Genomic DNA, 23,536 nt, shown 5'->3' with positions numbered 1-23,536 from the left:
GACAGAAAGCGTGAGAAAACCTCTCCCGCTTCAAACGCAAAACTCCCATACTCGTGAAAAACGATCCCTACACCACGGGGGTGTGTGTGTGTGCCTGATCCTGTTTCACGTTCCGTGCGTTCCATCCCCAACCCGTCCAAATCCCGTCGAAAATTCTATTATTCCGGCATATTTAATGTTACGCATGCACACTTCCTGTCCGAATCCAATCAATCCGCCGTACCAATATCGAATTGGAAAATTGAAATGTAATAGTCCTGTAAATGGACGCAACGTACAAAGGTGGGGGTGTGGGAAAATATGCGTCAGGGGGGTACACGGAAAAGGTATTAAACGTCAACCGGGCCAAAGGACGACGGCACTTCAACTTATGGAAATCGGGCCCGCAATTTAATTTATATCAATTCTCGCATGACAAATCGTCGTTTGCCAACAAACTAATAAATCAGCCATCTTAAGTTTAGAAACGAGGCGCATGAATGGGCATATTTGAATAGTTAAAAGGGTTGGTTACACACCAATTACCGAACGCAAACACCACTCGACATGGCACTGTTTTATTTGTATAATTCGTATTCAAATTGGAACCGAAACGGACGGCTGTGCCGGAAGGAACGTTTCGCCTTTTGAGACGCACCACGTTTACTCGTTTTACGGAAGTTGTGGCACATTGACCACATTTTTTTCTGTTACATACGCACGTTAAAAGAGGCGTGCGACCAACATGCAACGGAAAATGTGACGGGCACGTTGGATAATCGGATTTATGTGGAAATTATGTGCACGGATAACGTAAACAGTGGATAAAAAAAATAAAAGTTTGCCCGCGATGAAGATTAATGGCGTGTTTGCCGATTTAAATTTGTGTTGACAATAAAAGTGGATTAAATTTATGGTCGGGTTAGGAAACTAATCGGGATAGTGAGGCGACAAGTTTTGTTTTCGGCGTTGGGGATTTGGTTTTAATTAATAATAATGTTTGGCTCCGGGCTTAAGGAATTATCAACTTCCTTTTTACGGATAAGCTATCTGGGAATGTGTCAACTTATAATATCATAATTTTTAGACGCAATATAATTTTTAATGATCCACTTAGTATTCTCCACTCAAAAATTGACTTATGTTAAAGATAAGATAACTAACTAGCACTTGAATAGATTTTATCCAAAAAAATGTAGAAAGAGTAAATTGTTAGAAAAAGCTGAAAAAAGCTTTATAATGACATGAATAGTTAGTTATACATATAATACAAAATTGAAGGTAACTATTTCTTTTAAATAATCTCAAAATATCAGAGAAATAAAGACATTTTCTTGAAAATAAAAAATATTTACTCATTAGTTTTGTAAATAAAAATAAATTTATTACTTTCTTTCTACTTCTCTAAAAGGTAAGACAATAATAAAATTGTATAGAAGGTAATTAATTCATTTTTACTTCTAAGAAATTTAACTTTGTACTGGTTTTTATACATAAATAAAATGAATTTATTTAAGATTTTGTACAGAATTGAAAAAATAATCTTATCTATGAATAAATAAAAGTATTTCTATTAAATAATCACGAAAATTTAGAGAAATCGGTTTTTTATAAGTAAATAGAAAAAGAATACTTTAAAATTAAAAATATTTATTTATCTGTTTTATAATTAAAAATAAATTTATCATTTTCTTTTTACTTGTGTAAAAGGTAAGACAATAATAAAATAATATAAAAGGTAATTAATTCCTTTAATTTTCAACAAATTTAAAAATATACTGTTTTTTATAAACAAATAGTTATATAGTTATTTATTCAAAATTTTGCAGAGAATTCAAAGAATAATCTTATCTATTAATAAATAGAAGATAAATATTTCTTATAATAATATAATAAATAATATCGAAAATTTAGAACGTCTATTTTCAATAAGTAAATGAAATGAAAAACATTTACTTGAAAATTTAAAATATTTATTTGCCTATTTTATAAATAAAAATAAATTCGTCACTTTACTTCTACTTATCTAAAAGGTAAGATAATAATAAAATGATATAGAAGGTAATTAATACTATTTAATTTTCATCGAATTTAAAAATATACTGTTTCTATAAATATAATTGTTTATTTTAAATTTTGTTATGAATTAAAAGAATAATCTTATATTCAAATAAATAGAAGGTAAGTATTTCTTTTAAATAATGTCATTTTCTTTCTACTTCTGTAAAAGGTAAGGTAAAAATAAAATAATACAGAATGTATTTCCTTTTAATTTTCAAGAAATTTAGAAAGATTTAGATTTTAAATTTTGTCGGGATTTGAAATAATTTAATTTTCGCCAATTTTAATAATATATTGTCTTTTAAAATAAATATATTGTAATTATAAATTTTAAATTTTATTATAAAATTGAAAGGATAATATCTACAAATTAATAGATGAGTATTTTTTTTTAAATTTTCTATAAGTAAATAGGATGAAAGTCATTTACTTGAAAATTAAAAATATTTATTTATTTATTTTATAAATAAAAATAAATTCGTAATCTCCCTTCTACTTCTCTAAAAGGTAAAATAATGAAATAATATAAAATTAATTATCACCAAACTTAATAATTTTATAAATAATATATTGAAATTTTAAATTTTGTTATAAAATTGAAAGGATAATATTATCAATAAATAAGTAGAGGGTAAGTATTTCTTTTAAATAATTTCGAAAATTTAGTAAAAATACGTCTATCTGTTTTTTATAAGTAAATAGAAATAACTACAATAATAATAAATAATAATATCATTTTCTTTCTACTTCTGTAAAAGGTAAGATAATAATAAACAAAAGATTCTTTTTAACTTTCAAGATTTTTAAAATTATATTGTTTTCTATAAATATATAAAATGTAGTTATTTATTTAAACTTTTGTGGAGAATTGAAAGAATAATCATATCTATAAATAAAAATATTTCTATCAAATAACCTCGAAATTTTAGAAAAAAAAAAACATTTACAACAAATATTTACTTATCGGTTATATGAATAAAAATAAATTTTTGAATTTCCTTCAACTTCTCTAAAAGGTAAAATTGTAATAAAATAATACAGAAGGTAATTAATTCCTTCTAATTTTAAAGAAATTTAAAAATATTCTTTTTTTATAAATAAAACATAGTTATTTATTTAATTTTGTGGACAATTGAAAGATTAATCTTATCTATAAATAAGTAAAGATAAGTGAATATATTTCTTTTAAATAATCTCCAAAAACGAATGATTTTTTTTTGCAAATTAGAAATGTTCACAATCTAAAAAAAAAATAAATTTATCATTTTTTTCTACTTCTCTAAAAGATAAAGGTAATTAATTCCATTTAAGAAATTATGAAACTATTCTGTTCATTATAAATAAAGATAATATAAATTCTTATTTTTTTAAACTTTATCAGGAATTAATAGAATAATCTTAAATAAAATAAATATAAGATACGTATTTCTTTAAAATCTCTAAAATAAAAAATACATGTCTAAAATATTCATTTATCTGTTATATAAATAAAAAATAATTTCTGTCTAGTTTTCTCAAACATTATAATAATGAATAAAGAAACAAAATACCAAAGTTTTTCATGAACTTGACTAATTTGCAAATACATTGTTTGTTTTACGCTTTTTATGTACAGTGATTTTTGAACTGAAAAACCCATAAAAAGTTTTAAATTCAATGTTAGAAAAAATAAATAGTACATATAGAAAGAACGTAAAAAAGCTTTGAAATATTACAAAAGTAATAAAAAAATTTAATCAAATAAATCATAGCCAAAAATATAAATTACTTTTTCCGGTGCCCAATGTATTCGTAAAAACTTTTTCAAATATATTCCCTGACAGTGTCGACATTGAAGTGAATACCTGAGGGTGGGTAGATAAAAAATTGATAAATATGTAGTATTTGTCCAAACTTATTTTATTCACGCAAAAAATATGTATAATTTCATTTGTTTTTTCTGGGACTTCCTTTGTTTTCTTCTGCCCCTAACAAAACTTTTAAAAGAGATTTATATTAAAACAATGTATATTCATTTTAAACATTCCTTGTATGCAGCTATTTCGTATTTACAGAGTTTTTATGTATAAATTCTTAATATTATATTATTGTGAAGGGGATCTGGTGTTAATTAATAATAATGTTAGCCTCAGGGCTTAAGGAAATATCAACTTCCTTTTTACAGATAAGTGATCTGGGTATACGTCAACTTATTAAATCTAATCATATGATCATTTTTTAAAGTCACAATGCATCACAGAAATTAATAGCCTCTTTTTAGGTAACAAGGATGCCAGCAAATAATAAACGACCACAATAATTAATTAATTAATTTAATTCCACTGAAATAAAAAGGCTATTAACTTGAAGGGTGGGAAAAGAGTGGAAACGGATTAATGCGTTATTTAATGGGAAAACGTCTGTTAAATGGGCACAACAGCTCTTGTCCATCTGCTTGATTTTAGAAACCCCACACATGGTATCGATTTTTAAACACACCCACCAAAACTAATCTGTAAAATGTTAATAAAAAACAATTAATATTAAATTCATGAACCTGTTTCTCAAGCATAAACTGGTGCCCAGGTAATTAAGACGTTGCTAAGTAACAAGAAGGAGACGTACAAAGAATAAAAGCCATCTCGGTGCAACCTTTATCTTTTCTCTTGTATTTCAATTAGCCGCCATAGAATACGGCGGAGCCCGACATATATTTTGTACAGTATCTGTGCCAGTGAAATTTTAATGCGTTCTGTAGAGCGCATATACCTTTTTAAAGAGCTCCTTCCTCAATAAACCGCAGATGCACTATTGATCTCGGTCGCCAGCGGAAACAGACGCGGGCCTTTCGTCCCTGATATGTTTTATGCCAACCAGTATTGTTTGTTATCTCCGTGTGGATATGGATTTTTATAGGCTCTGTGTATATTTCCACCGTGCCCCGGTTGGAGCCTGATCAAGTGTCGCATATCAGTTACCCGGCCAACGATTCCGTTAATAGTCTTCCTAGTTGCGCCGTTAGCAGATAATGTTATACAGAATCGCCCCGGGGCGGCACATATTAGTACATCCTATTAAACGTATAATTAGATGTCTGTAACTAGCAAGTGGTAATGAACTGTGCATTATTGTAATTCCGACGTACGTGCCACGACTGTCTAACGCTTTCCCTTTGCCTCTTTCCGGTGGATGGAAAAATAACAATGCCACATTCCTAACACGCCGCCACTAGCTCCCAGTTAATTAGATAGTGTTCGCAACGAGTCCTAATAAACAACAAAACACCAAATTGAAATAGAAATGTCCACGTTTAAACTGCGAGGCCATAAATCTTCACCTGTCCGATCTTTAATTACAGCTTATCTCAAATCATCACCTCCCCCCAACTCACACTGAGACCACATAAGGGGTGGTTAATTGAGTGCCGGAAAAATCACACAACACCCCGGTGGTCATAAAAACTAATTAATTGTTTCCCCCGTAAACGTGGAAACACATAAATAATAACATCGTGCGGTGGAGTCGGAGGAATTAATCTCTCCGGTGCAAAATTTCAACTTCGTGTGGAGGCTGGGCATGTGGTCAAAATTGGTCGTTGCAAAAATTTTTCGTTATGACTTAATTGAATTTTATTTACCTAGTGGAACGTTGCAGCTGTTGCTGTAATTTGGTTGAGCTCGGTCAATTTGTGGGCAATGGACAATGTGTAAAATTATACCACAACCCACCATATTGTTATCAAGGTCTATTTTGATTTAAGTGCTGTTAAAGATATTTCTACTGGTTGATTCGTGACAGCTTAATGACTGGCTTTAAGATACTACTTATTTCCTTAATATCTACAAGCTTCAGTACGACATTTTACACAATAGAAATACTACAAAAAGAATGTTGCCAACTACTAACAATTAATGGCAGATACAAACAAAGAATAAAATATCCTTCAATTCACAAATACTCTTCCAATTTCTTATCAGAAATGGACCTTTATTTAGCCTCCCACATACTTGACCAGCTTGATTGTCTCAAGACAGGTTACCATCTACTGTGACAACTAAAAATTGGTTGAATCATTGGATGCCTTACCATGTTAGCACAGGTAAACATGCATAGAAAGAACAACCAAAAGATAATAACTTTAAATAGAGTTTTCAGATCCTCAATATGTTTCAAAGTTAAAATACATCCAAGTGAGCTGAATTGGAAATACCCTCTTCAACTAACAATTGTGTACCCAACACAGCAACCAACAATTAGTGACAGATCCACACAAAGAATAAAAAGCACCTTCAATTATCAAATACTCTTCCAATTTCTTATCAGAAATGGACCTTTATTTACCCTCCCACATACTTGACCAACTTGATTGTCTCAAGACAGGTGACCATTTACTGTGACAACTAAAAATTAATTGAATCATTGGATACCTTACCATGTTAGCACTGGTAAACATGCATAGAAAGAATAACCAAAAGATTATAACTTTAAAATAGGGTTTTCAGATCCTCAATATGTTTCAAAGTTAAACTACATCCAAGTCAGCTGAATTGGAAATACCCTCTTTAACTAACAATTGTGTTCCCAACACAGCAACCAACAATTAATGACAGATACAAACAAAGAATAGAAAGCACCTTCAATTATCAAATACTTTCCCAATTTCTTATCAGAAATGGACCTTTATTTAGCCTCCCACGTATTTGACCAGCTTGATTGTCTCAAGACAGGTTACCTTCTACTGTGACAACTAAAAATTGATTGAATCATTGAATGCCTTACCATGTTAGCACAGGTAAACATGCATAGAAAGAATAACCAAAGGATTATAACTTTAAATAGAGTTTTCAGATCCTCAATATGTTTCAAAGTTAAACTACATCCAAGTGAGCTGAATTGGAAATACCCTCTTCAACTAACAATTGTGTACCCAACACAGCAACCAACAATTAGTGACAGATCCACACAAAGAATAAAAAGCACCTTCAATTATCAAATACTCTTCCAATTTCTTATCAGAAATGGACCTTTATTTAGCCTCCCACATACTTGACCAACTTGATTGTCTCAAGACAGGTTACCATCTACTGTGACAACTAAAAATTGATTGAATCATTGAATGCCTTACCATGTTAGCACTGGTAAACATACATAGAAAGAACAACCAAAAGATTATAACGTTTAAATAGTGTTTTCAGATCCTCAATATGTTTCAAAGTTAAAATACATCCAAGTGAGCTGAATTGGAAATACCTTCTTTAACTAACAATTGTGTACCCAACACAGCAACCAACAATTAGTGACAGATCCACACAAAGAATAAAAAGCACCTTCAATTATCAAATACTCTTCCAATTTCTTATCAGAAATGGGCCTTTATTTAGCTTCCCACATTCTTGACCAGCTTGATTGTCTCAAGACAGGTTACCATCTACTGTGACAACTAAAAATTGATTGAATCATTGAATGCCTTACCATGTTAGCACTGGTAAACATACATAGAAGGAACAACCAAAAGATTATAAAGTTTAAAGAGGGTTTTCAGATCTTCAATGTGTTTCAAATTTAAAAAACATCCAAGTAAGCTGAATTAGAAATAACCTCTTTAACTAACTATAGTGTTTCTAATTCGGCAACTAACAATTAATGACAGATATACACAAACAATTAAAAAGCATCTTCAATTCTCAAATATTCTTCCAATTTCTTATCAAAAATGGACTTTACTTAGCCTCCCACATACATGGATAACTACCACAGATTGTCCTAGGACAGTTTTACATCTACTGAGACCCCAAAAATTGGATTGATTCTTTGGATGTATTATTTATTTTAGCTACGTCGGAGATTAATTCGGTTTTCCCGTGTCGTCTAATTCTTTTTTCTTTGTTGCAGACCTGCAAACATGAGTGACTTCGGGACGGAAGCGAAAAACTTGTAATTGCCCTGTCACTCACGGACGTTTCGGCGGGCGGCACGAAAGCCGCCCGATTAAGATTGATGTCGGACTTTGCGGCGGATAAATGCCGAACCCCCCGAGGGGGCGCGATAACGAGTCCAACTCGTGCATCGTTGTCGTTAAAACTGAGGAGCAAATCTGAATCTACGACTCACCCGGATTTGAGCGGGCGGCGGGGGAATAAATAAAAACAATTGTAACTTCTTGTTGAACTCATCCCTCCCCCGGGGGCCACGGGTGCACTTGCGAACTCCTCGGGGTGAATTAGACGCGGCGACTGAATGGAATTCGATTACGACCCCCGTCGTTCCTTCGGGCGGAAAGGAAACAAGCAGAAAAAATAAGCTACACGCCTATAAAGGGTGCAGTGCCGGCAAAAAATTGCTCTTTATGGTTAATACGGTCGTTATTAGGAGTTCGCATGCCTGGACAGTTTTACCTTAATTATGTGTGTGTTCAAGAAAATTAGAATTTTATACGGTGATTAATGTTTTTATTCCGGTCGTTGGGATGGATTTTTACGGTGCAATTTTACGCCGTTGTTTCACGTTTTTATGGACGACGATAAATAGGACAAATAGTTAATTCCGTTAATGTTCGACGTTGTTTTCGTTAATAAAATTGGGAGTTTTTATTTTTGGATTAATTGATGTGGTTTTGTACTTGTATAATTTTATTGGAGGCATTTCGGAACGGGCAGTATAAAATTTTAGTACGGTTTTTTCGGGAAAAAGGTGAACTATGAATTTATTTATTGGGGTTCGGATCAGGTTCCATTTAAGTTTAATGGGTACCTACGTAACTTATTCTAAAATCTGGAAGGGACGAACATAAAATAAGGATTTGATTGTGTAATAAATTTTTAATGGACCCCATATTATTAAGTGTGTGTTCTTTATTCAAAATTGGATTTATATGTTCATAAAATTTCAAGAGTTTCCTTGTAGGCCTATAAAAACTGAAGTCTATTTCAATGGTACATAAAAAATTGGTAAATATCCAGTGTTTACCCAAACTTATTTTATTCGCCCAAAAAATAATATCTTATATTTTTTTTCTGAGATTCTCTTCTTCTCCTCTTTCTCATATAGGTCTGTCCCTAACTAAAGTTACGAAATATATTTATTTTTCGACAGATTTACACATGTAAATTATTAAATAAATCGTAGAAATGCATAAATATTTTAAAATAACTACATTTTTTCTGTACCTATTTGTTCCTATTATTTGTTTAATAATTATAATTATAAAAATAAAATAATTAATAATTATAAAGATAAAAAGTTAAAAAATAAATTTATTTTATTCGATATTACCAAAAATGTTTTCAATCGTTTTTTTAGTATTTCAAATATTATAAATTTGAATTATTTTTTTATTTTAATTATTTATTTTTTAAGCCTAATTATTTTCAACTTAAATAATAATATAATAATAAAATTAAAATATCAATTTAATTTTTATTTTAATTGTTTTTTTTTAATTTTTAAATTTAATGAATTTAATTTAAAAATTTTATTATTATTTGTTTAATTCTATATATTTATTTTCAATTTTTTAAGCTTCATATTTTTAAATTTAATATTTTTAATTTTTAATATTTAATAATTTTTAATTTTTAATTTTTTAAGGTTAATATATTTTTTTTGAATTAAAACGTTTAATTAAATTGTTAATAAATATATAATTTATAAAATTTAAAATATCAATTTTATTTTTATTTTAATGGTTTTTTTTATTTTTTAATTTAATATTTTAAATTTAAATTAAAAATTTTATTATTTTTTTTAATTCTATATATTTATTTTCAATTGTTTAATATTATTTAATATTTTTAAATTAAAATTTTTAACTTTTTTTTAAAATATAATAATTTTAAAATTAATTGTAAATTACATTTTTAATTTTTTAAAGTTAATATTTTTTTTGAATTAAAATGTTTAATTAAATAAATAAATATATAATTTATAAAATTTAAAATATCAATTTTATTATTATTTTTTAATTTAATTTTTTATTTTTAATTCTTAAATTTTAAATTTTACAAATTAAAAAAAATATATATATATATTTTTTTCAATTTCATAATTTATTTTTAATTTTTTGATTCTTTAAATTTTAACAAAAACATAACAATTTTATTTTTTAAATTTTTTAATCTGAGTTAAATTAAAAATTTTAATTATTTTATATTTTATTTATATTAATAATTTTAATTTTCTTTAAAAATTATTTTATATTTTATTTATATTAATAATTTTAGTTTTATTTAAAAATTAATATTTTAAATTCAATAAATTTAAATTAATAATAATAATTATTTAATTATTAAAATAACAGTTTTTTTCGTTTATTGCTTTTAATTTTAAACCTTAATTTTCCAAATATTATAAATTTAATTAAAATTTTATATTAATTATTTTTAATTTAATTTTTAATAAACACATATTGTTTAAAATTTATAAAATTATCTTAATTTTCATAAATTAAAATTAAAATTTGTTTTTTTAATTTAATTTTTTACTTTTAATTTTTTTAAGCTTAATTTAAATTTTATAGATTTAAGATAATTTTAATTTTTTTATTAATTTTTGTATTTAATTTATTAAAATTTAACATTTTTTTTAATTTTTAAGCTCTTTATTTTAATTATTTTGAATCAAATTAAAAATTTTAGTTAACTTAAATTTTAGTTGTTTATATAAATTAATAATTTTAGTTTTTTAAGGTTAAAATTTAATATTTTTGTTGTTTGCTTATAATTTTAAAGTTTAATATTTCAAATTTCATAAATTTAAATATAAAATTTTAATAATTTTTAATTTAATTGTTAATAAATAAATATTTTTTTAGATTCATTTTGAAATTTTAATATTTTTAGTTCATTTTTGTAAATTTAAATTAAAAAATGTATTTTTTTTTTAATTTAATTGTTTATTTTTAATTTTTTAAGGTTAATTATTCAAATTTTATAAATTTAAGATAATAATTTTATTTTTTTTAAATTTTTTGTATTTAATTTTCTAAAATTTAACAAAGCAATTTTATCTTTTTTTTATAATGTAATTGATAATTTTATTATTATTACTTTTTTTAATTAATTTTCATAATTTACAAATTTATTTTTGAAGCTTAATATTTTAATATTTATTTTAATTTTTTAAAAAATTTTTGTATTTAATTTTTTAACAAATAAAAAATTTAATAAATAAAATTTCCTTTAAATTTATAAAATTTAACAAAGTAATTTTATTATATTTTATATTATTTTTCTCTTTTTTTTTTAAATTTAATTTATAATTTTATTAGTTTTGTATTAGTTTTTTTTAAATTTATTTTTATAATTTTAATTATATTTTTATTTTTACAAATTTTATTAAAAATTATTATTTTTTATTTAATTATTTATTTATTTTTTTGTAAATTTAAGATAATAATTTTATTTTTTTGGTTTATTAGCTTACTATTTTAAATATTTTGGGTTAATTATTAATATTTAAAATAATAGTTTTTTATTTGTTTTTAATTTTTAAGGTTAATATTTTAAAATTTATAAATTTAAATATAAAATTTTAATTATTTTTAATTTAATTGTTAATAAATTTATGTTTTTTTAAATATAAAATTTAACATAGCAATTTTATTTTATTTTATTTATTTTTAGATTTAATTTATAATTTTATTTTTTTTACTTCATTTTTATAAATTTAAATTGTTTATATAATAAATTATATGATATAATACAAATAATAAATAATAATTTCAATGATTTTTGTGCAGAATTTTATATTTTAGATAATAAAAGGTTTGAATTCCTTTTTTGTTCATAAACTGAAAGATTTATAGACAAATTTTGAGAGAAGATAACAAAAAATATTTTTAATGGTTTAAGTCTACGTCCATCCCAGTTTCTCAACTTAAATTAATAAACTCAAGTTCCTCATGTTCATTATGGGAACCATAAATCCAGCAGAAAATCCGGCAACACCAGAAAAATTAAATTCCGCCTAACGACACCGCAGACATAAATAGTTGACGTTCCTGTGCACATCGGGGTGGTAATAAAACTAACAAATTGCACCAGTAAATCCAGTAATTAGTAAGATTTCGCGTCCTCCGAATGGTGCGGTTCTCTCGTGGCCCTGTTGCTTCATTTTTTCCATTATTTTTTGTGTTTTGTCCATTAAAAGCATCCTGCACAATTACCGATACGGACCACTGATGAGCACTAATTGACCATAACAACACAATACGGTCGGAAATGGCGAAGCGGACCGGTCATGTTTTACATATTACGTCGTTTCCCATTTTTACACGTTATCCCATCTCCACGGGGGGGACAAGGTTTCAATTTTTCAGTCGGGCGACGAATTCTATCGATTCGCCGCGGATGTGTCTCCCCATACGAAATATTATTAGCCCATTGTTCGTGTACGTAACGGGGGGAGAGCTTATTGAATTGCGGGGCCCAATAAATCACGTCGTGCACCGACGCCTTTCCCTCTTTTTTTTCTGCGAGGCTGTATTAATTTTATCGTCCAGAAGGAACACCGGGCTAGATAACAACTTGCGGCACAGCTAACTGATAACAACTTGTTAGGCGGCCTCTTCCGGATGATAAATTTGGGGTAAAAAGCTCCCGAAAAGCTGTGCCCCGTACTTAAGGCCCGACCGAGTCGATGCGCGGAGGCGATAAATCCCAAGACAAGTTCCAATGGACCAAATCACGTCTCATTGACGAACGCGATTGAAATTTGGGGTACTTAAATCTGAGGCTCACAAAACTAATCCGAATCGGTGCACCGGAATGCTTAGTCTGATTCGGGCAAATATTAAATGTTTGTTTTCGATGGGGACGTATAATTTAATCCAACCTACGTTTAAGTAGTTGAAAAAATAATAATAAATGCGTGCAGGTAAAATCTCCGGTGTACAATGCTGTGAGGACAAAAAAGGACCCTTTCGGCTCAAATTGAAAACATCTGCCCCTTGCACAATAAAAGTTAGGAGCATTCATTCATACGTAAATTCACGGCTACCGTCCATTGGAGAAGCGTGCGTTCTCTGTCATTTGTACACTGCTTGAAAATATATAAGGAACGTGATTCAATTCGTTAATGATCGCTGTTTATTTATGTACGGGTTTCGTTTTGATAAATGTTATTGTCGTTAGAATATTTTTAATGTGTCGACCGTGCAATGATGACAATACATCCGGTAAATAAGATTTTGAGTTATTATATATGCCAAAAAACTGATTTTATTTACATTTAATCATGGAATAATTTTATTCTTTTTATAAATTAACTAAGAGACAAATTAGTATGAGTCGAAAAAAAAATTAAAATATTAAGCTTAAAAAAACTCAATATAAATTTAAAAAATAATATGTTTTTAATTTAAATCTATGAAATTTATTTTAATTTTAATTTTTAATAAAAAAACATTTAAATATTATGATAATAAATTAAAATAATAATAATAAAATTTAAAATATTTTAATCTTTAAAAAAAATAAAAATAAATAATTAATTAAAAAATATAATTTTTAATATAAATTCATAAAATTTAAAATATTGAACTTTAAAAATTAAAAAGAAATATTTAAATATACGAAAAATATTTTTTTAATTTATATTTAAATTATTAAGCTTACAAAATTAAAAATAAATAAACAATTTAAATTTATAAAAAATAAAAAATATTATAATCTAAAAATTTATATTTAAAATATTATTGTTAAAAATAAAAAATAAAATAATACTGTTATTTTAAATTTATAAAAAAATTAAAATAATAATAATAATAAAATTTAAGTTTTAAAATATTAAGCTTAAAAAACTAAAAATAAATAATTTTTAATTTAAATGTATAAAATTTTAAATATTAGCCTAAAATTTTAAAAATTCAATTAAAAGAATAAAATTGTTATTTATAAAATTTAATATATTAAGCTAAAAATGTTAAAATTAAGTAATAAAATTTAAAAATATTGTTTATTTCAATTTTTCAATTTGAAATATTAAACTTAAAAATTTAAAAATATATAATTTAATTACAAAAAATTAAAATTGTTAAAAATATTTAAATATAAAAAATAATATTTTTTTTTAATTTAAATGTATAATATTTAAAATATTAAACATAAAAAATGAATAATAAATTTAAATTTATAAAAAAAAATATTAAAATTTAAAAATGTATATCTCACTAAAAAAAATAAGTTTTTAACTAAAAATAATAAAATCTAAAAATTTATATTTAAAATTGTTAAAATAAATTAAAGTTGTTATTTTAAGTTTATAAAAAAATATTTCAATTTTTAGAACTTAAAATTAAAAATAATAAAAAATAATTTAAATTAAAAAAAAAATTAAAAAAATATTTTTTTAATTTAAATAATAATTTAAATAATATTTAAAATATTAAAAATAAAATAAAATTGCTCTTTTAAATTTATAAAAAAAAAAAATTAAAAATGGAAATTAATAAAATATAAGATTTAAAATATTTTTTCAATTAACAATAAATAATTTTTAACTTAAATTTTAAATTTTACGCTTAAAAATTAAAAATATATATTTCAATTAAAAGATTAAAATTATTTTTAATGTATAAAATTTAATATATTTAGCTAAAAAATTTAAAAATAAATAATGAAATTTAAAAAAAATTGTTTATTCAAGTTTTTAAAATTTGAAATATTAAACTTAAAAATTTGAAAATATACAATTTAATTCCAAAAAGTTGAAATTGTTGATTTAAATTTACACAATTTAACATATTAAGCACTTTTTAAAACAACTTAAAAAAAATAAATTTAGAAAAATATAATTTTTAATTTAAATTTGCAAAATTTAAAATACAATATAATTAAAAAACTAAATATTTATTTATTTATTATTTATAAATTTATAAAATTTTAAATATTATAAAAATAAATTTCAATTAATAAATAATTCTGTTAATTTAAATGTATAAAATTTAAAATAAATTATAATAATTAAATTTAAAAAATTATTAATTTAAATTCAAAAAATTTAATAAAGCAATTAAACAAACATATTTTTTAATTTAAATGCAAAATATTTTAAATATTAAGCTTACAATATTAACCATCAATTCAATTAAAAAATTAATTTGTTGTTTCAAATTTATAAAAACTAAAATACTAAGCTTAAAAAGTTATATTTAATTTAAAAAAATACATATTTTTTTAAATTTTCATATATATTATATGTCATATATAAAATTAAAAACATTAAAATTAATAATAATACAAATAAAAAATATAATAAATTTATAATAAAATTAAAAGTTAATTTTCATAAATATTAAGCGTACTATATTAAATCTTATAAATTTAAATTCAAAATTTTATATTTTTAAATTCAATTGTTTATTTTTAATTTTTTAAACTTAATATTTTAAATTGTATAAATTAAAATCAATTTTATATTTTCTTAATTTAATTATTAATTTTTTAATTTAATATATAACATTTCATAAAAACAATATTATTTATTAATTTTTTTAACTGAAATGTATATTTTTAATTTTTTTAAGCTTAAATTTTAAATTTTATACATTTAAAATAACAATTTTATTTTTTAATTGAAATGTGTATTTTTCATTTTTTAATCTTAAATTACATAAATTTAAATTATCAATTTTATTTATTATAAATTAATTATTTATTTTTAAATTTTTAGGCTTATTTAAAAATTTATAATTTTTTCCTTAATTTAATTATTTATTTTTAATTTTTTAAACTTATTTCAAAATTTATAATTTATAAATATATATTATTTAATAATTTTTTAATTGAAATGTGTTTTTAATTTTTTGAGCTTAAGATTTTAAGTTGTACAATTTTGAAATAAAGATTTTATTATTATTTTTTTATGTTTCAAATACATATCTTTAATTTTAATATTTATACATTTATAATTTAAAAAAATACATATTTTTTTAAATTTTAATATATATCATATGTCATATATAAAATTAAAAACAATAAAATTAATAATTATATAAATAAAAAATATAATTAATTTATAATAAAATTAAGAGTAGTAAATATTTTTTACTGAATCTTTGAAGAATTCTTCAAAATAAGAAATAAATAGTTTTGGATATAACAACATTCATGTTCATTATAATATCGAATATTTTAGAATGGTGGTTTCAGAATTATTGCACCTATAAACTATAATATCTAACTTAACAAGCAATCAATGACGGCGATGTATTTTCATCGAAACAATTTCCATTCCGGCTAGGAAACTAAATTGAAAAATTACACCTACATAAATGGTTTAAAGGGAAATTGTATTGCACCATAAATTTCGTTATTTGTAACGATCCTATACGTCGATGAAAGCTGTAAACGTAACCAAACCATTAAAATTGTAACGATCAGCCCTTTTTTCCAATTACTGGCCAATTACCGATAAATTAAATGCGCCGGGACAACGGTTAAAAATTGTTAACTGGAACAGTCGAACGAATTATTCATTCAGCGAAGCAACAAACGGGAAAATGTTTTCAATTTATGCGAAATATTTTTAAGCGACGCATTATCGATAATGGGACGTGACCAATTCATTATTATAAAACTGTTCCAAAGTACAATCTCAGATTGGTTATGATTTATTTTATTTATTCTACAGTGGTTTTAATATAAAATGTTTATTTTTTTTAAATGGACTGTGTATAAGACACACCGCGAGACAAATCTAAGAACTATAAGTAACTTGAATGAGGACTTACATTAGACTGTTTCAAATCAACAAATTTTTTTTTCTTATTTATATCGAAAATCTTGTTGGAAATGGTAAAAAAAATTCTGTGAAAGTTACGGCTCTTAATATTTATATTAAGAGGTGCCGCATCGTAAAATTTAATTTCCCGTTTAAATAACACGGGAACGGTGTTCTCCTAGATTTTGAAATTTTTTAACTTTCGTTGGAGATAATATTTCAAAATGATCAAAACATATTTTTATAGAAAATTTAACGCTCTACAAAAAATTTCTCTTACAGTTTTTTGATATATTCATTTTTTCAAAAGTTATTTAACATTAAAGTTGGATTGATTTAAAATTTTGACATTTTTCTCATTTTCTGAGACAACCATCAACTTTATGGGAAAATTTTATGTGACATTTTTTGTAGAGAATTCAATTTCCTATAACTTATCTCCGAATAAGTTTTTGACATTTTTTACAGATCATAAGTTATTTGCAGAAAACTAAAAATTTTATTTAATAAATGTTATTTTACTGCTTAAAATTAAGCATTTTATTTAAATAAATAGATTTTTACTAAAAAAATGGATGGTTTATTATAATCAAAGTAGTATATATCATTTCACTAACAGACTTTTACTACAATTTGGCAATTTTTTTCTGTATCTCAATAATTTTTAGAGAAATATACATTTTATTTTCAATATTTCTCTTTACTTTTTTTTAGTTTTATAAATAAAATAAATATAATTTCATGGAACACAATAATTTCTATCAACTTAATAAATAATATAAAAATAACTTCATAAATCTCAAATATTTTTAAAGAAATATACATTTTATTTCCAATATTTTTCTTTACTTTTTTCAGTTTCATAAGTAAAATAAATATAACTTCATGTAACGAAATAATTTCTATCAACTTAATAAATAATATAAAAATAACTTCATAAATCTCAATAATTTTTAAAGAAATATATATTTTATTTTCAATATTTCTCTTTACTTTTTACAGTTTTATAAGTAAAATAAGTATAACCTCATGGAACAAAATAATTTCTATCAACTTAATAAATAAAATAAAAATTACTTGTTTATTATAATCAAAGTAGTATATATCGTTACACTAACAGACTTTTACTACAATTTGGCAATTTTTTTTGTATTAATACATATTGCTAGTTATAAGTGAATACAAAAAAAAATTGCCAAATTTTAATAAAAGTTTGTTAATGTAATGATATATATTACTTTGATTATAATAAACAATCCATTTTTTTAGTAAAAATATATTTATCCCAATAAAATGCTTAATTTTAAGTAGTAAAATAACATTTATTTAATACAATTTTTAGTTTTCAGCAGGTAACTTATGATCTATAAAAAATATCAAAAACTTTCTCCGAGATAAATTATAGGAAATTGAATTCTCTACAAAAAATGTCACATAAAATTTTCCCATAAAGTTGATGGTTGTCTCATAAAATGAGAAAAATGTCAAAATTTTAAATCAATCCAACTTTAATGTTAAATAACTTTTGAAAAAATGAATATATTAAAAAACTGTAAGAGACATTTTTTGTAGAGCGTTAAATTTTCTATAAAAATCTGTTTTGATCATTTTGAAATATTATCTCTAACGAGAGTTAACACCGTTCCCGTGTTATTTAAACGGGAAATTAAAATTTACGATGTGGCACCTCTTAATATTAATATTAAAAGCTGTAAGTTTCACAGTATTTTTTTTTACTATTTCCAACAAGATTTTCCATATAAATAAGAAAAAAAAATTGTCTATTTTTTTGAAACAGTCTATCTTACAGTCATTACAGATATCAGCTGCGACTTAATTGACATGATTTTAAAGTAGTTTTATAACAATAATTTGCTAAGTGTGCGTTTTACCTTTGATCCACACAAATAATCAAATCTCGTAGCAATCATTTAGGCATTAGTTTGCATTTAACTGGATATCCTACACTCATTGATTATAATTCGCAGGGCTTCAACGTCGAGTCCAATTGATACCTTAAAATGCGTGATAGAGGCTAAGTCCTTCTATTTGGGATCACGTTACAATTAGTCGGCGTTTCCTGTGTCATTTAAAAAAAAAAAATGTATTCGTTGAATTTGCGGTTATTATTAACGCACGTCGACCTTCAGCATTATTTTTTTCCTTTTTTTAATTTTTTAATGGCTCACGTTGATTATGCGAGACGGACGCGATGCACTTTTCTAATAAACTAATGGAATTACCGGTCCGTTTCCGGATTAGTTTTGTCGGGGATTCTAAACGTCGCTCTGTAATTACACACTGCACAATTTCGGATTTACCGGGGGGGATTGCGATTTACGTGTAATGAATGAATCATTATTTATGCTATTGAATTTGTCGTTATTGTACTTGAAACTTATTGTACCGTGTTACGAAGTTAAAAATAGGGGACTGTTGGGTTTTAGATGATGTTGACTTAACTTGGAAGAATTTTAAGCGCGATTACGTTTTCCTGCAACCTGCTCCTGCTGGACACAGTCAAATAAATGCAACCATTAGTAACAGACGTGCAATTACAGAAAGTGGAATATAACAGCCGCTATTTTTCTTTCCCCTCAATTAATTTAACTGGCTGATATATTTTCTCCAATATAACATATAAATTGTGCCCTAACGTCAGTTTTACTTATCTCGAAGTCCATTTATGTCAAAGATAAATCTCGATAAGTTATGTAGTGTATTTTTATTATTAATATATTAATATTAAAGGAACCTTAAAGTGATGTTCGTATACAATAATATATAAAAACTTTAAGTCACCATAAAACATACAAAAACTTAATTTTTAAAAAATACTTATCTAGATAAGTGATATGTTTAAAACATTTTTTTAGTTTTTTTTTATTCATAATTAAAATCTTATGAATTTAAAATAACAATTTTAAGTAACCATAAAACATATGAAAACCTAATTTTTAAAAATTTGTATAAATTAACTCAATTTTATATTGTCTTAATTTAATTATTAATTTTTATTTTTTTTTAATTTTTTACAATTTAATATATATAATTATTAATAATATAATTTTTGTAACTAAATATTTTAAATTTTATATATTTAAAATAACAGTTTTATTTTTTAATTTAAATGTGTATTTTTAATTTTTTAATATTAATATTCTAAATTACATAAATTTAAATTATCAATTTTATTTTTTATAATTTAATTATTTATTTTTAATTTTTTAGGCTTATTTAAAAATTCTTAATACAAAATTTATAATTTTTTTCTTAATTTAATTATTTATTTTTGATTTTTTTAAACTAAATATATATTATTTATTAATTTTTAACTGTTTTTAATTTTTTGAGCTTAAGATTAAGTTTTACAATTTTGAAATATAAATTTTATTATTATTTTTTTATATTTCAAATACATATTTTTAATTCTAAGATTTATACATTTATAATAAATATTTTTTTAATTCAATTGTTTATTTTCAATTTTTTTGTCTTAATATTTTAAATTAATTTATCAATTTTATTTTTTATAATTTAATTATTTGTTCTTATTATTATTTTTTTAATTTAATATTTTAAATATTTTTCATTTAAAATAATAATTTTAATTATTAATTTTTTAATTGAAATGTACGTATTTAATTTTCTTATCTTAATATTTCAAATTTTTTGTTAATTTAATTATTTATTTTTAAATTTTTAAGCCTAATACTTCTATATTTTTTTTATTAATTTGTTTATTATTTATTAATTTTAGCATAATATTTTAAATATTTTACATTTAAAATTACTATTTTAATTATTTATTTTTTTAATTGAATTGTATGTTATTTTTTATCTTAATATTTCAAATTTCTTAATTTAATTATTTATTTTTAAATTTTTAGGCATAATACTTCAAATTTTATAATTTTTTTATTAATTTTTTTTAACTTAATATTTTAAATATTCTGAATTTAAAATAAAAATTTTATTTATTTATTTTTTTCAACTAAAATGTATGTTTTTTTTTATTTTTTAGCTTAATATTTCAAATTTTTTAATTTTTTCTTAATTTAATTATTAATTTTAATTTTTTTTACTTAATATTTTAAATATATAAATATTTTACATTTAATTTAATAGTTTTATTTATTTATTAATATTTTAAATTTTACAATTTTGAAATGTTATTATTAAATTTAAATTTATTATAGTAAAATAAATAATATTTTTTATTTTATGAACATATAATTATTTTAATTAACCACAAAAAACAAAGACCCAAATACAATTCGTAGAATATACTCTTAATGGAAAAATAAATATTCAATATTCTTTAAATTTAAAATAATTATAGAAAAACAAATAATTCTTTTATTAAAAATTCCTTATAAAAATGTATACAAAATCACCAAAAAAAAAATAAAATTTTTAGCAAAAATAAAATAAATAAAATCCAAATTTTGAAAATTTACTTTTCATATATTAATAAAATTATAACCATTTGAAAAATATGTTTAATTTTAAATAGTCACAAAAAACATGAAAATGAAAATTTAAAATGTTAAATAATAGTAAAACAAATGATATTTTTAATAAAATATGTATATAACAGAATACAATCAATAGAAAAATATATGAATTAAATTTTAATTAACCACAAATTATTTAATTAATTGATTCAAAATATGAATAGTGAAAATATTATATTAATATTTTATGATGTTATATATTTTATATGTTTATGACAATGAAAAAAACAAAAAAATATTGTTAAAATTTTTTTATTTTGTTTTAAAAATCTATAATATATAGTATATATTATATTAAATATGTACTTACAAAAACAAAAATGGAAATATAAGTCTTCATGAAATATATTCATTTTGTTTTAAATATATGATTATATTAAAACAAATATTTTTTAATAAAAATTTACTGTATAATATATATTGTATAAGTTACAATCATGACCACAATATATTAACACATAATATAATATCTGTTACATTGTAATTATGGCCTGGAAATTAATTACGCTCCGTAAACTTGATCTCAGCATTAAATTTACATTATGTCAATTAATTTTAGATAAAACATATCAGCTTCCACAAATCCAACTGATACAACAACCCAATCGATACGTCTTCCTGTTGCGACTAACGTAACCCAACATTCAGGAACCAAAACACGCGAAAATCCCCCGTTTCAAAAAATCTAGTGACATTCGCGTTTACGCAACGTCAGTTTCGCAACCGGAACACATCGTCCCGCAAAACCCGGAATCCTCTCCACCGTCCTCCAACTGTCTCCCCACAAAACACACCCCCCAACAAACCCACCACCCCCCAACCGGGGGGCACACACAAAAAGCGACGGTCGAACATCCGCAACCTTGGGGCGAACTGGGTCACTTACCTCAGCATCCAAAATGGACCGGTGTAGGAAAACGGGGTGACGATCCAGCCGCGAAAAAAAAAACCAAAAAACGTCAGACCGAAACTCGGCAGTCCAAACACCGTCGAACTTGTAACCCACGTGTGCACCGTACCGATTTTTAAATACAGTCGCCGACCGAATAGGACCGTAACAAAACACTGGCTCACGATCGCTCGCGCATAGAGCCCTTCAGTTTTCAAAGCCCGCTCGATGCGTTGTCGGGGTGCGCAGTCGGACACTGCGCCACCCCAATGTTTACTACCGCGATTTGAAAACGGGCCGCAGCAATATAAATCGTTAGGCACGTACGACGTGTGTGTACGTCCGCGATGCCGTAACCGCCGCTTCCTGATGCAACGGGCCCCAAGGCTGCCGGTGCTGGATGCAATTGAATTTTTTCGCGCAATCAGGAAGTCCCGTCCGTTATCCTGCAGGAGTGCGAACGGAGGGGGCGTGACGCAACTGTTGCTTTCACGATTTCGTTTCGTTTCCTGTTTTGTCGGGCCATAGTTGGCGTTCCCACGGCCGACGTGGTTGGAATGTTGGCCGGACTTTTGGCGTAGCCGAAACGTCCCCGTAAATAGTTTAATACCTTCAAAAGCCGCTTCGTGCCCGTCACCTAAATCCTCGTCTTCGGGGTGGCGAGGTGTAGTCCAGTGCGGGCTTTGAGGACAGATCCCCAGATAAATAATCGACTCTACCTTTTGTCGATGCCTTGCTTGTGCATGTCGACCCTAGTATTAAACCCCACGAGAGAGACGCAGTATGACGACTCATGAGGGGTTGTAGATTATCTAAAGGGGTAGTGGACCGCAGTGTGGACCAGAATCTGCAGGATAGCAGAAACCCCATCGTTATTAGGTGCCCTGCATATTTATACTAAAGATATTTACAATTGCATTTTGTATATTTGATACAAATTATATTTTATATTATTTATTTATTTATTTTAATTCATACATTTCTTACATTTCATACATTTCATATATTTTATACATTTAATACATTTCATACATTTCATACATTTCATACATTTCATACATTTCATATATTTCATACATTTCATATATTTCATACATATCATACATTTCATCATCATATATTTCGTACATTTCATACACTTTATAACTTTATTTATATATTTATTTTATATATTATTATATGTATTTTGTATATTTATTATATTTTATACATACATACTTTTTGTATATTTCTATATTTATATATTTCATAGATTTCATACATTTTATGTTATTATTTTATTTATTTATATATTTCATACATATCATCATCATATATTTTGTATATTTCATACATTTCATACATTTCGTACATTTCATACATTTCATACATTTCATACATTTCATCATCATAT

General features: G+C 24.3%; 1 protein-coding gene across 1 annotated transcript in view; it reads right to left on the bottom strand.

Moving 5' to 3' along the window:
• Positions 1–22,376, bottom strand: part of LOC109601972 (leucine-rich repeats and immunoglobulin-like domains protein 1) — a 121,925-nt gene extending 99,549 nt beyond the window's left edge. Inside the window, exon 1 of the mRNA XM_049966451.1 lies at positions 22,141–22,376. The gene's annotated coding sequence lies outside the window, so the exon portion shown is untranslated. The remainder of the gene's footprint in view (positions 1–22,140) is intronic.
• Between the last annotated feature and the right edge of the window lie 1,160 nt (positions 22,377–23,536).

This window comes from Aethina tumida, chromosome 4 (genome assembly GCF_024364675.1).
Source record: "Aethina tumida isolate Nest 87 chromosome 4, icAetTumi1.1, whole genome shotgun sequence".
In the NCBI taxonomy this organism is placed as follows: Eukaryota; Metazoa; Arthropoda; class Insecta; order Coleoptera; family Nitidulidae; genus Aethina; species Aethina tumida.
The sequence above is the reverse complement of the archived record's forward strand: the minus strand, read 5'-3'. Positions and strand labels throughout refer to the sequence as shown.